This window comes from Lissotriton helveticus, chromosome 3_2 (assembly GCF_964261635.1).
Source record: "Lissotriton helveticus chromosome 3_2, aLisHel1.1, whole genome shotgun sequence".
Taxonomy (NCBI): domain Eukaryota; kingdom Metazoa; phylum Chordata; class Amphibia; order Caudata; family Salamandridae; genus Lissotriton; species Lissotriton helveticus.
Window position 1 is genome coordinate 132,452,120 of NC_136062.1, and position 12,337 is coordinate 132,464,456.

The window sequence follows — 12,337 nt, forward strand, 5'->3', positions numbered from 1 at the left end:
AGACATCATCAGTAAGCTGTTTCCCTCTGACAAATATGTTGTCCACCCCAGACAAATTAGACGTAATTCTACAGGAAATAAGAGACTCACGTCAATCCATGGACCACCAAAATCGCACTCTTACCACCGGCTTCACTCTCCTGCGGACTGATCATAACAAATTATGGGAAGCGGTCAAACATAATAAGCAGACCTAGTCAGAACTACTACTGCAACATAAAGAACACAATGAACATATATCCTAAATACAACAACAATTAGTAAGCCTCCTTGATAGGGCTGAAGATGCAAAAGGCAGGGCTAGACGTAACAATGTCAGTATAGTAGAACTGCCGGAACGTGCGGAAGGCCCTAATGCGACCCAATTCATAGAAAAATGTACTGCGGGATCAAATAGCTCAAGAAGGCCTGTCCAATTTCTTTTGTGTAGAAAGAGCACTGCGAATCCCGACCCAGGCCAATGATAGCCCGTATTCTAAATTACAAAGACCGCGGTTTCCTACTCCAAAAAGCCCATGAAAAAACACCAATACGATACAAAAATCATTGGATCTCCCTCTATCCAGATTATACTGTCCTCGTTCAGCGACAAAGAGCCTCCTACCAACCAATGAAGCTGAAACTTCAAGCATTGAATCTCAAATATGCCCTGTTGTTCTCAGCACAGTTGAAAATCATACACAACAAAAAAAAAAACTTTTTCGAATGTTCAGAGGCAGCAAACGACTTGTTGGAATCCACCCATTCATCTCAAATGTACAACAATATTGACCAGAAAATAAGACGAGCTCTAAACCGAACACATAAACAGGGAACACACCGGAACAGATCAACCACAAAAAACCTGTTGCCGGAGCAGGCCCTACGGGGGCAAGAATCAGCACTGGCGGCAGCTGCTTCCATATGAGAGACTAATCGAGCAACAGAAATACTCAGACGATAATATGCTACACTCCGACTCTGAAAGTAATGACATTTTGTTTCCCTCGATTACTCCACAAATAGTGCAGGGCCTATTTGGCTAAAAGAAGTGCAGAATCTGAAAATGAAACCCTGAGATTATTGAAGTATTGCCCTGCATACCGAAAGGAAGTAAGATATTGTTAATGCACAAGTATTTTGTCTTTTTCTCCCCAGGTTTCTCAACAAGGGGTTCTGATGTGAGTGTAGCTCTGTCTGATAATAAGACATTACGCAAAGTACAGGAACCATGCCCCCTGCAGTAACTGCATATTGTAACCAAATGGAAACTGAGTTTGTTTTAAATGATGTTTGGACCAGCCTAGTTCAAGGGCTAGTCCTAGTATTGGGTTTTGTAGTTCAGATAGATTTATCGGGTTCCTGGCTCGCCCCACTCTATAATGCACACACTACTTAAAAGTTAAGAGGCCAAATATTCACCTCATCCAACTCCGCATTTGCGAGGGGGACACTTGTATGGATAAGACACGGGGTACCTTTCGTGATTATTGAGCAGCGCAAAGACACGCTAGGATGTAGATGCTTATACTTGGAACACAAGACAGAATCCCTATAGTTATTGCTAGCGTATATATGCTCCAAATTATGACCAGGATTATTTTCCTGCTAAGTTAAATGTAGTACTGGTGGAATGGACCGACATTCCATGGTTTCTTGGGGGGGACTACAACTCCATTTTAGATGTATAGCTGAATCACTCTCATCCCCCGGTGCGGGGTTCTGCTTCTATAAAGCAAGCAGAATTTCTACAGTCCTGGGCTGAGGGCTGGGCAAAAAAAGACATATGGCGCTCCAAAACCCTACTAGCCGTGAATATTCTTTCTAATCTTTCCACCGCACCAACTGCACATGAGATCGGATGGAATATTCTGATCCCTATCTCTTACTTCCCAAGTTTTCCAGACTACGTACCTTGGTAAAACATTGTCCGACCATAATCCACTTGAAATCACCCTGGAATGGGGGAAAATACCCACCCCGGTCCCAACCTGGCGACTATTTTAATGAAAATGACAACTCTGCCTCTTCTCACCTAATAGAGTGGTATGCATTTAAATCAGTAATCCGAGGCGCAGCAATGGGAGCAACGGTGGGGCCCATCAGGAAATACATAACAATCTCACAGCAATTGAGGCCTCTCTACATAAATTTGAATGAGACGCGAGTACCGATCCCTCTAAATGTGAGAACTTACAAGAAGCATGAATACAGCGCCCAACTTCTTGAGTAACTATCGAGCGTATATCAACCAAAGGCATGCGGAGGCAGATAAATCAGGCACCTTATATCTACTACATGACACGCCCCCCCCGTCCCAATACCAGAAATAGCATTACTAGATGGCACTATTGTACGTACCCTGGCAGGGATAAAGCTTGTATTCAGTAATTACTACGGTGCACTATATAGCACCCTTGTTGCTGAAACACCGGAACATATAGAGGCATTCTTAGATAATCTAACTTACCCCAAATTTACAGTGAACTCCCATAAACAATCAGAGAATACAATAACAAGAAATAAAAGAAGCTATTAGAGAACTCCCAAGTAATAAGACACCAGGACTAGACGGTTTACCATCAGAATTCTATTCGGCCTATGCAAATAAATTAACTCCGCACCTTGAAAGACTATATAAAGTGTCTCATGAGGCCCACACCCTCCCATTGATCACCATGCAGGCACTAGTCACCTCCCTCCCCAAACAAAACAGAGACCCACGAGATGTGTCAGGATGTCGCCCGCTCTCTATTGCCCACCGAGTATAAAATACTTAGTAAAATACTAGCCCGCCACCTCCTTCCTTACCTCCCAAAACTAATTCACAACAACCAGTGTGGATTTGTACCTGGTCGTAACACATCCCTAAATATTAGACGATTACATTATATCATGGAGTCTGCATCTGAACTCTCCTGTAAAACTGGGTGTATCTCCCTCAACCTTCAGCAGGCGTTTGACACGCTGCACTGGGAATACATGCTGGCAACTATGAAAAGATTTGGCATTCCAAGAGGGTACTTAAGATGGGTCGAATTTCTGTACACTACCTCTACCGCCCGTGTCCGTACCAGCTCCAATATATCCCGAACTTACCAAGTAGTAAAGAGAACGAGATAAGGTTGCCCCCTGTCCCCACTATTATTTGTTTTAGCACTAGAACCTCTAATCATCAAACTTCGAAAGAGGCAGGGGACATGGGGGTCCGGCTGGGACAATCAACACACGTGGTGTCGGCATATGCTGATGACCTCATATGCTATATAAAGGTCCTAACAAGAGACATAGAACCTTTCCCACATATATTCAAACAATTTGAACGGGTTTAAAGGTTGGCAATTAATGCTACCAAGTCACATGCATTCTTTATGCAATACAGAGAAAATCCAGACTCTATTACATTTGGAAATATTACCTTAATAACAGCCCCACAAACTTTTAAATACTTAGGCGTACAAATCTATAGAACTTCTCAGGACCTATTATAAGAAAACCTGATGAAAGCAATACGGGTCCAGATCTCTTTCTGGACATCATTACCTCTCTCAGTGATTGGTCGAATAGCCATCGCTACAATGGTAATGCTCCCACAACTTTTATATTTCTTCACTAATTTGCCGATATTGATTCCAGCCAAAATCTTCTGAACACCAGACACCCTCCTATCGGAGCTCATCTGAGGAAAGGGACGTAAGAGGGTGAGCCTAGAAACGTTTCAATTTAGGCCTGAAGAAAGGGGACTTGGTTCTACAGATGCGTAATCAGGGAACACTGCATACACTACTGCTACCTGACACTAGATTACCACCCACCATCCCCCTTTGCTTAAATCCGCCCTACTATACTGGAGCGGTAATTGCAAACACAACAGTGATGGACAGAATGTGGATCAATGTCACACATTCACCCCAGTCAAAAGATCTGGGCCCAAATCCATCGTTTTTCCACTCCACACCACCCTGGGTTAGACAATGGCGATATGCAAATCAGCGCTGACCCTGTGTGTTCTGGGAAGGACATGGCTTTTGTAGTTCGGACTGGACTGTTCCCATGGGGCACAGGGTCAGCGCTGATTTGCATATCGCCATTGTCTAACCCAGGGTGGTGTGGAGTGGAAAAACGATGGATTTGGGCCCAGATCTTTTGACTGGGGTGAATGTGTGACATTGATCCACATTCTGTCCATCACTGTTGTGTTTGCAATTACCGCTCTAAGTGTACTGGGGATGCTCAGACGTGAGTCCCAGGCACTCCACACCACTGGAGTCAAGCTAGCCGGGCTGATGAGAGGTGTTACCTCGAAACCGGGCCGGTCCTCGGATGCTTGTTTCCGTTCTGGGAAGGACATGGCTTTTGTAGTTTGGACTGGACTGTTCCCATGGGGCACAGGGTCAGCGCTGATTTGCATATCGCCATTGTCTAACCCAGGGTGGTGTGGAGTGGAAAAACGATGGATTTGGGCCCAGATCTTTTGACTGGGGTGAATGTGTGACATTGATCCACATTCTGTCCATCACTGTTGTGTTTGCAATTACCGCTCTAAGTGTACTGGGGATGCTCAGACGTGAGTCCCAGGCACTCCACACCACTGGAGTCAAGCTAGCCGGGCTGATGAGAGGTGTTACCTCGAAACCGGGCCGGTCCTCGGATGCTTGTTTCCGTTCTGGGAAGGACATGGCTTTTGTAGTTCGGACTGGACTGTTCCCATGGGGCACAGGGTCAGCGCGGATTTGCATATCGCCATTGTCTAACCCAGGGTGGTGTGGAGTGGAAAAACGATGGATTTGGGCCCAGATCTTTTGACTGGGGTGAATGTGTGACATTGATCCACATTCTGTCCATCACTGTTGTGTTTGCAATTACCGCTCTAAGTGTACTGGGGATGCTCAGACGTGAGTCCCAGGCACTCCACACCACTGGAGTCAAGCTAGCCGGGCTGATGAGAGGTGTTACCTCGAAACCGGGCCGGTCCTCGGATGCTTGTTTCCGTTCTGGGAAGGACATGGCTTTTGTAGTTCGGACTGGACTGTTCCCATGGGGCACAGGGTCAGCGCTGATTTGCATATCGCCATTGTCTAACCCAGGGTGGTGTGGAGTGGAAAAACGATGGATTTGGGCCCAGATCTTTTGACTGGGGTGAATGTGTGACATTGATCCACATTCTGTCCATCACTGTTGTGTTTGCAATTACCGCTCTAAGTGTACTGGGGATGCTCAGACGTGAGTCCCAGGCACTCCACACCACTGGAGTCAAGCTAGCCGGGCTGATGAGAGGTGTTACCTCGAAACCGGGCCGGTCCTCGGATGCTTGTTTCCGTTCTGGGAAGGACATGGCTTTTGTAGTTCGGACTGGACTGTTCCCATGGGGCACAGGGTCAGCGCTGATTTGCATATCGCCATTATCTAACCCAGGGTGGTGTGGAGTGGAAAAACGATGGATTTGGGCCCAGATCTTTCGACTGGGGTGAATGTGTGACATTGATCCACATTCTGTCCATCACTGTTGTGTTTGCAATTACCGCTCTAAGTGTACTGGGGATGCTCAGACGTGAGTCCCAGGCACTCCACACCACTGGAGTCAAGCTAGCCGGGCTGATGAGAGGTGTTACCTCGAAACCGGGCCGGTCCTCGGATGCTTGTTTCCGTTCTGGGAAGGACATGGCTTTTGTAGTTCGGACTGGACTGTTCCCATGGGGCACAGGGTCAGCGCTGATTTGCATATCGCCATTGTCTAACCCAGGGTGGTGTGGAGTGGAAAAACGATGGATTTGGGCCCAGATCTTTTGACTGGGGAGAATGTGTGACATTGATCCACATTCTGTCCATCACTGTTGTGTTTGCAATTACCGCTCTAAGTGTACTGGGGATGCTCAGACGTGAGTCCCAGGCACTCCACACCACTGGAGTCAAGCTAGCCGGGCTGATGAGAGGTGTTACCTCGAAACCGGGCCGGTCCTCGGATGCTTGTTTCCGTTCTGGGAAGGACAAGGCTTTTGTAGTTCGGACTGGACTGTTCCCATGGGGCACAGGGTCAGCGCTGATTTGCATATCGCCATTGTCTAACCCAGGGTGGTGTGGAGTGGAAAAACGATGGATTTGGGCCCAGATCTTTTGGACTGGGGTGAATGTGTGACATTGATCCACATTCTGTCCATCACTGTTGTGTTTGCAATTACCGCTCTAAGTGTACTGGGGATGCTCAGACGTGAGTCCCAGGCACTCCACACCACTGGAGTCAAGCTAGCCGGGCTGATGAGAGGTGTTACCTCGAAACCGGTCCGGTCCTCGGATGCTTGTTTCCGTTCTGGGAAGGACATGGCTTTTGTAGTTCGGACTGGACTGTTCCCATGGGGCACAGGGTCAGCGCTGATTTGCATATCGCCATTGTCTAACCCAGGATGGTGTGGAGTGGAAAAACGATGGATTTGGGCCCAGATCTTTTGACTGGGGTGAATGTGTGACATTGATCCACATTCTGTCCATCACTGTTGTGTTTGCAATTACCGCTCTAAGTGTACTGGGGATGCTCAGACGTGAGTCCCAGGCACTCCACACCACTGGAGTCAAGCTAGCCGGGCTGATGAGAGGTGTTACCTCGAAACCGGGCCGGCCCTCGGATGCTTGTTTCCGTTCTGGGAAGGACATGGCTTTTGTAGTTCGGACTGGACTGTTCCCATGGGGCACAGGGTCAGCGCTGATTTGCATATCGCCATTGTCTAACCCAGGGTGGTGTGGAGTGGAAAAACGATGGATTTGGGCCCAGATCTTTTGACTGGGGTGAATGTGTGACATTGATCCACATTCTGTCCATCACTGTTGTGTTTGCAATTACCGCTCTAAGTGTACTGGGGATGCTCAGACGTGAGTCCCAGGCACTCCACACCACTGGAGTCAAGCTAGCCGGGCTGATGAGAGGTGTTACCTCGAAACCGGGCCGGCCCTCGGATGCTTGTTTCCGTTCTGGGAAGGACATGGCTTTTGTAGTTCGGACTGGACTGTTCCCATGGGGCACAGGGTCAGCGCTGATTTGCATATCGCCATTGTCTAACCCAGGGTGGTGTGGAGTGGAAAAACGATGGATTTGGGCCCAGATCTTTTGACTGGGGTGAATGTGTGACATTGATCCACATTCTGTCCATCACTGTTGTGTTTGCAATTACTACTATACTGGAGACGGATGTTACAATATACTAAACTTATCCTCCATACTCTTCTAATAGCCCCTTGCTCAGGATTCAGGATACCCACTATGACTGGACTAATTACTTTGTGCAGGATTTCCCAATGGGCACAAGAGGGAGCACTGTTCATAGATGGTACACTAACAGATCACGAACATTTCACCCACACCCAAGGTGTCCCTTAAACATTGTTTATGCTACATGCTACCATCTCCCATTATATTAACCGATGCTGGTCTCTGGACGGAAAGGAGTCTCCTACTCATGAACTGGTGCATGCGGTACATTTGATGGGCTAAGGACGCCACCTAACTCGCTGATAATACAGAGGCTCAGGGCACATGCGGGAGCATTTCTTACACGTTGTGAGAAAAATGGACAAGGGATTTGGGCCGGGACTTTACTGATAAGGAATGGGCAACTGTACTGGAATTTCCCCAAAAAGTGTCCAGAACACAAAATTTAAATATATACAATATAGGATCCTACATAGGGCTTATCTTACCCCACACAGCTTTAATTGTATATACCCAGATGCACAAGTCCCCTGCCCTAGATGTCAGAAGCCTGATGCAGATATGTTACATATGCTATGGGACTGCCCGCGATTACGGGGATTCTGGTATACAATAGGGTGCATAGTGCAGGAAACGAGGGGCACCTCTGTTTGTACAACAGCAGAAAGCTGCCTACTGGGACTGCACCGTTGCTCGAAAGGGTAGAAAGTACAATATAGATTCACAGATATGGCTATCCTCATAGCCAAACGTGCCATCACAATGAGGTGGAAATCAGCCCTTGCCCCTACACCACTTACTTGGAATACAGAAATGACTCGCTGGGGAAGTGCTATTATTAGGAAGAAAGAACTCTGTGGGTTGAGTAAAATACCCATTGCTATGGAATGGGATCAGATGCTAAAAACCCTAAAGGCCACAGACTCATTAGAGCCCCCTATTCCCCAAAATATAATAACACCACCCTCCTCTGTTGTGGCTTAAACAACTGAGTCCTTACAACACGATATATTACACAACGTCCACCAATTCGGATCTAGTAAACATATACCGTAGCCAGTTCATACTACTCATCAATGAGTATACATAACCCTAACCCGGGATTCAATTTACGTGGGTGAGCTAGGAAATGGTTGGGGGGAGGGAAAATTTAGAGTGGGGTTTATTAGAATATAGTTAATTGGTTGTTCATATATAGTAGTAAATCAAATAGTGAACAACTGTATATATACTACGGAGGATAATATATGTATGGTACCTACTACGTACTTGTCAGAATACAAGATAATGTACTTAAGTGCCTACATGCGAAGGGATATTTTGTCAGATATAATGAATATAAGGATCTATTGTTACCATCTATCAACTGAGGACATACTGTATTGAATATACTGCAAAACATTCAATAAATCCAATAAAATTGTGTTTAAAAACAAAAAAGGCTGTTCACCTATATAAAGCTATACTGTTTTCGTGGGCGTCTCGGCCTTGGTCAGGGGTACAAGCCTTTGCAAACCAATGTGCATAGGTGTGTTCACATAATGAACATAAATGATAGTGTACCACATAAAAACGGGATAAATTGCCATCGTCTTTAGGTAACGTCATTTACAATTGCTTACAAAGTCAAACTGCTCTAAAACAAACAAGAGTAGTCTAGGAAGTGTGAAAAGGGCGCAGTTAAAGAATACACATCTTATTGCTGAGTAAAGTAATACAAAAGAGCAGAATAATTTGCCACAATCAAAGGGAATTACATGCATTCACATACAGTTAACAGCATGGTTGTCAAACCAGACTAGAATCAAAATCAATAACCATAATTTATTCAGAGTGAAGTAACAATAAAAATGATGTGAAGTTGTAGAAAAAGTCTACCCAGAACCAGAGTAGAGTGAGTTTGGTCGAGTAAGGAACACAATAAAAATAATAAACACCTGTGCCAAAGTAATATAGAGTAACCAAAAACATCACAGTAATAGTGTACTGTCATATTAGGTGTTTAATAGATAATACCAAATTGTAATGTACCACCATAAACAATGTAATAACCCATTACTAATTACACTTATTTTTAATTATATAATTAATTTGTATTTTCTTATTTTAAATAAATTACACATAATGGTACTTATATGAAGATTTATTATGAAAACTCGATATATTTTGTTTTCTGGTGTCACAATATTGTTGTTCTCAATATTCTGTCATAGAACCATTATCATTAGTGAAACCTATGCAGTCCTATCACAATGACATTCCACCAATTTACTTTTGCTTTCTGCTTCATACTGACAGGGCGGACTGGGAACAGAATCTGGCCCTGGCAGACTGCTCAGCTCAGAGCTGGTTCCCCCAGGGGTGAGGGGGAGTGCAGCCGAGCAGTTTGCGAGGGCACGTTTCGGCCGATTTTGTTACAGGGGGCCGCTATTGCTGACCCCGGGTAACAAAAAACGGACCCCCAGGGCCCAAAACCGGCCCCCACCCTAGCAGCTCACCGGGGAAATGCCCGGTGCCCGCTTTGGCCAGTCCGGTACTGCATACTGACGCTTGACCACAACAGACCCCTGAAGATAATGAGATCCCCTTCAAACTTGTTTCTTTTTTTTGTGCTGGGCTACCTGTTGACGTATATAGGGGAGCCCTTCATATAACTGTGATGTCTTTTGCATCTATTGTGGCCAGCTGTATTTATGTAGCTGGTAGCCTCCAAGTTTCCAGTTGTGTTTTTAATCTGTGTCTGTGCTATCTTTGCCTTTTATGTGCCTCATTTCATTGGTCATTATTGCTAACATTAAAAAACACCTTACAGTGACTATCACATGCAGAAATATGCACAGATCTTCTGAAGAAGACTAAGGGTTGAATTCAGACTTTGACAGACAATCAGATAGATATGTAATTCGCCTACAGATGGGTTATACATCAGGTTTGTGTCTGTCCACCAAACTCTAAATCAGTCCCTTTATTTTTTCATTTTCACATTGACTTTCACTTCCCTCCCTCTAGTATTGCTGACTTTGATGTCAGGACACTAAACCAAGGGATTTATTTCTATGAGCTGTACTTAATTAACCTGATGCTCCTTCGCCCTCTGAATGATGTAAATTAGAAAGTCTACCTATTCTTTATTACAATGTTTAATTTATATTAAAGATGGTTTAAAGTGTGAAATACAAGCTTCACGGACATTAGTAAATGTTCACTTAAGCCGACAACTTTTTCTACTAGAATATATTCACAGATTGTATCTTCAGTGTGACTGCTACCTGCTCTTAAGTTTTAAATCGTGCTAAACTATTTTCGTGCACATTTTATTAAGCTAGGTTTTCATATAAAGGATTTAAAAAAAACTATTGTGAGTTTATTTACTCTTTCTGTCACAGCATTTTGATCTCTACAAACAACTTATCCTCAATGGATCGCATTCGATTGTTGGTTTGCACGCTAGGACAAAATAGTGATTCTATAGATTAGGTAACAACTGCTCTTGAGATATCTGCTGAAAAGTAATGTTAAAGATTTTGAGCTGCTCAGGGGTAAATGTACTAATAGGTTCATAGCTCAAATGTTTTATTTATTTCAATGTATTATTAGGTTCCCACGTGTACGCTATACTTTATCTGGAGAAGTAGAACTGTTTCAATCACTTCTCATGGAAATCTATGATGTTTCTGACAGTGGCACGTTACACTTGTATGGTGAAGCCCAAAGAAAGCAAATTTGGAAATACTATTTTAAGATTTAAATGCAAAATACTTCATTTTGATGCTACTTATTTAAAAGGTTTTAATTTGTCTAGGGACCCCTGGCTAAAATGTCAATATTCGACACCTACCTCTATTCTTATTGGCAAATTACTTACAAGTACTGTTCTTAGCATGAGATGATTCTGTAGGAATTAGAATATTTGCAGGTGTAGCGAAGAAGAACTGAAAAGAGAGAACTGCCTTTGTCCCAGGGTCTTGTCTGTGGAACAAGAGGCCAATGATTTGTCAGAGGTTTTAACAGCTTCACACGTAAGCTTCTGCTTAGGTCTGCCTTTTAGGAAGGTCACTAGGATATCTTTCACTCTCCGGTTCTCAGTTTTAATTATGGAATTGATTAAATGGAGCAGTGCCTAAAATGTAGGCAGGGACGTTACTCGTATATTAGATGTAGTGAATCAGGCAGAAATAACCTAAATATTCTGTGGAATTCCACAGAAATACATGAGAAGAGTAATTCTGCATTCAGGGCTATTTTCTAGGCGCATAAATGCCTTTTCGTGTCCATTTGGGGTGCAGGAATGCATTTTGCACTAAGAAATAGCCCTCAATAAAACAAAACACGAATAACAGTGCGAGCAGCCACTCGCACTCGCTACATGTGTTCTTGGGGTAGGATTTTTCCTCCAACTTACTCCCAGGATTTACCACTACATTTTTAGCACACAATGCACCCTTGTGAATTTTGTGCTAAGGAAATTGCGCTAAATGCAAAACAACAGGAACAGCGGGGAGAGTAGCCACTTGCATTCCCTAAAATTCTTATTTCTGTGCTAAATTTTCCTCACCCAAATTACTCTTATGCAGGCATAATTGCATAATTATTGGTAATTCCGCATTAAAGAGTACCACTGAATTAGTGAAAATTACTTTGACTACTTTGGCATAATTAAAATTATTCCCAGGCCTAGTTAAGAGCCAGCGGTGTCATTCAATTGTTAGTCCTCCAAACTTCACATGTCTAAGGGGTTAATACGGTCAGGGTTGTAGCATATTAATCAGCCTACAATTTACCAACCCATGATGGCACCTTCATTTTAGAGTAGTCATGCGCACTTTTATTGTAGCAAAGCCCCTGCAGAACATATCAGTGTCCCCTGAGTCCTGCTTGCTTTTAATAAACACCTTCAACGCTGAGTTTCATTCCTTCATTGTCACAAAACCTTTATGTTTTCTAGTATGAGGAATATTTCCCTTTCGCTCACTTCCACACACTACAACATTTTGGATGCAGGGAGGTTGATTTGACAGATATTCTGCTGATACTTTCTTCTGCAGTCATTGACAGCTCTATGTTCTTCATTCACTCCATGATGCTGTTGGTCCTGCTCCACTACTCTCATTTGCATATCATTCTAGGACTTCATTGATACGAATCAGATTATCCCTT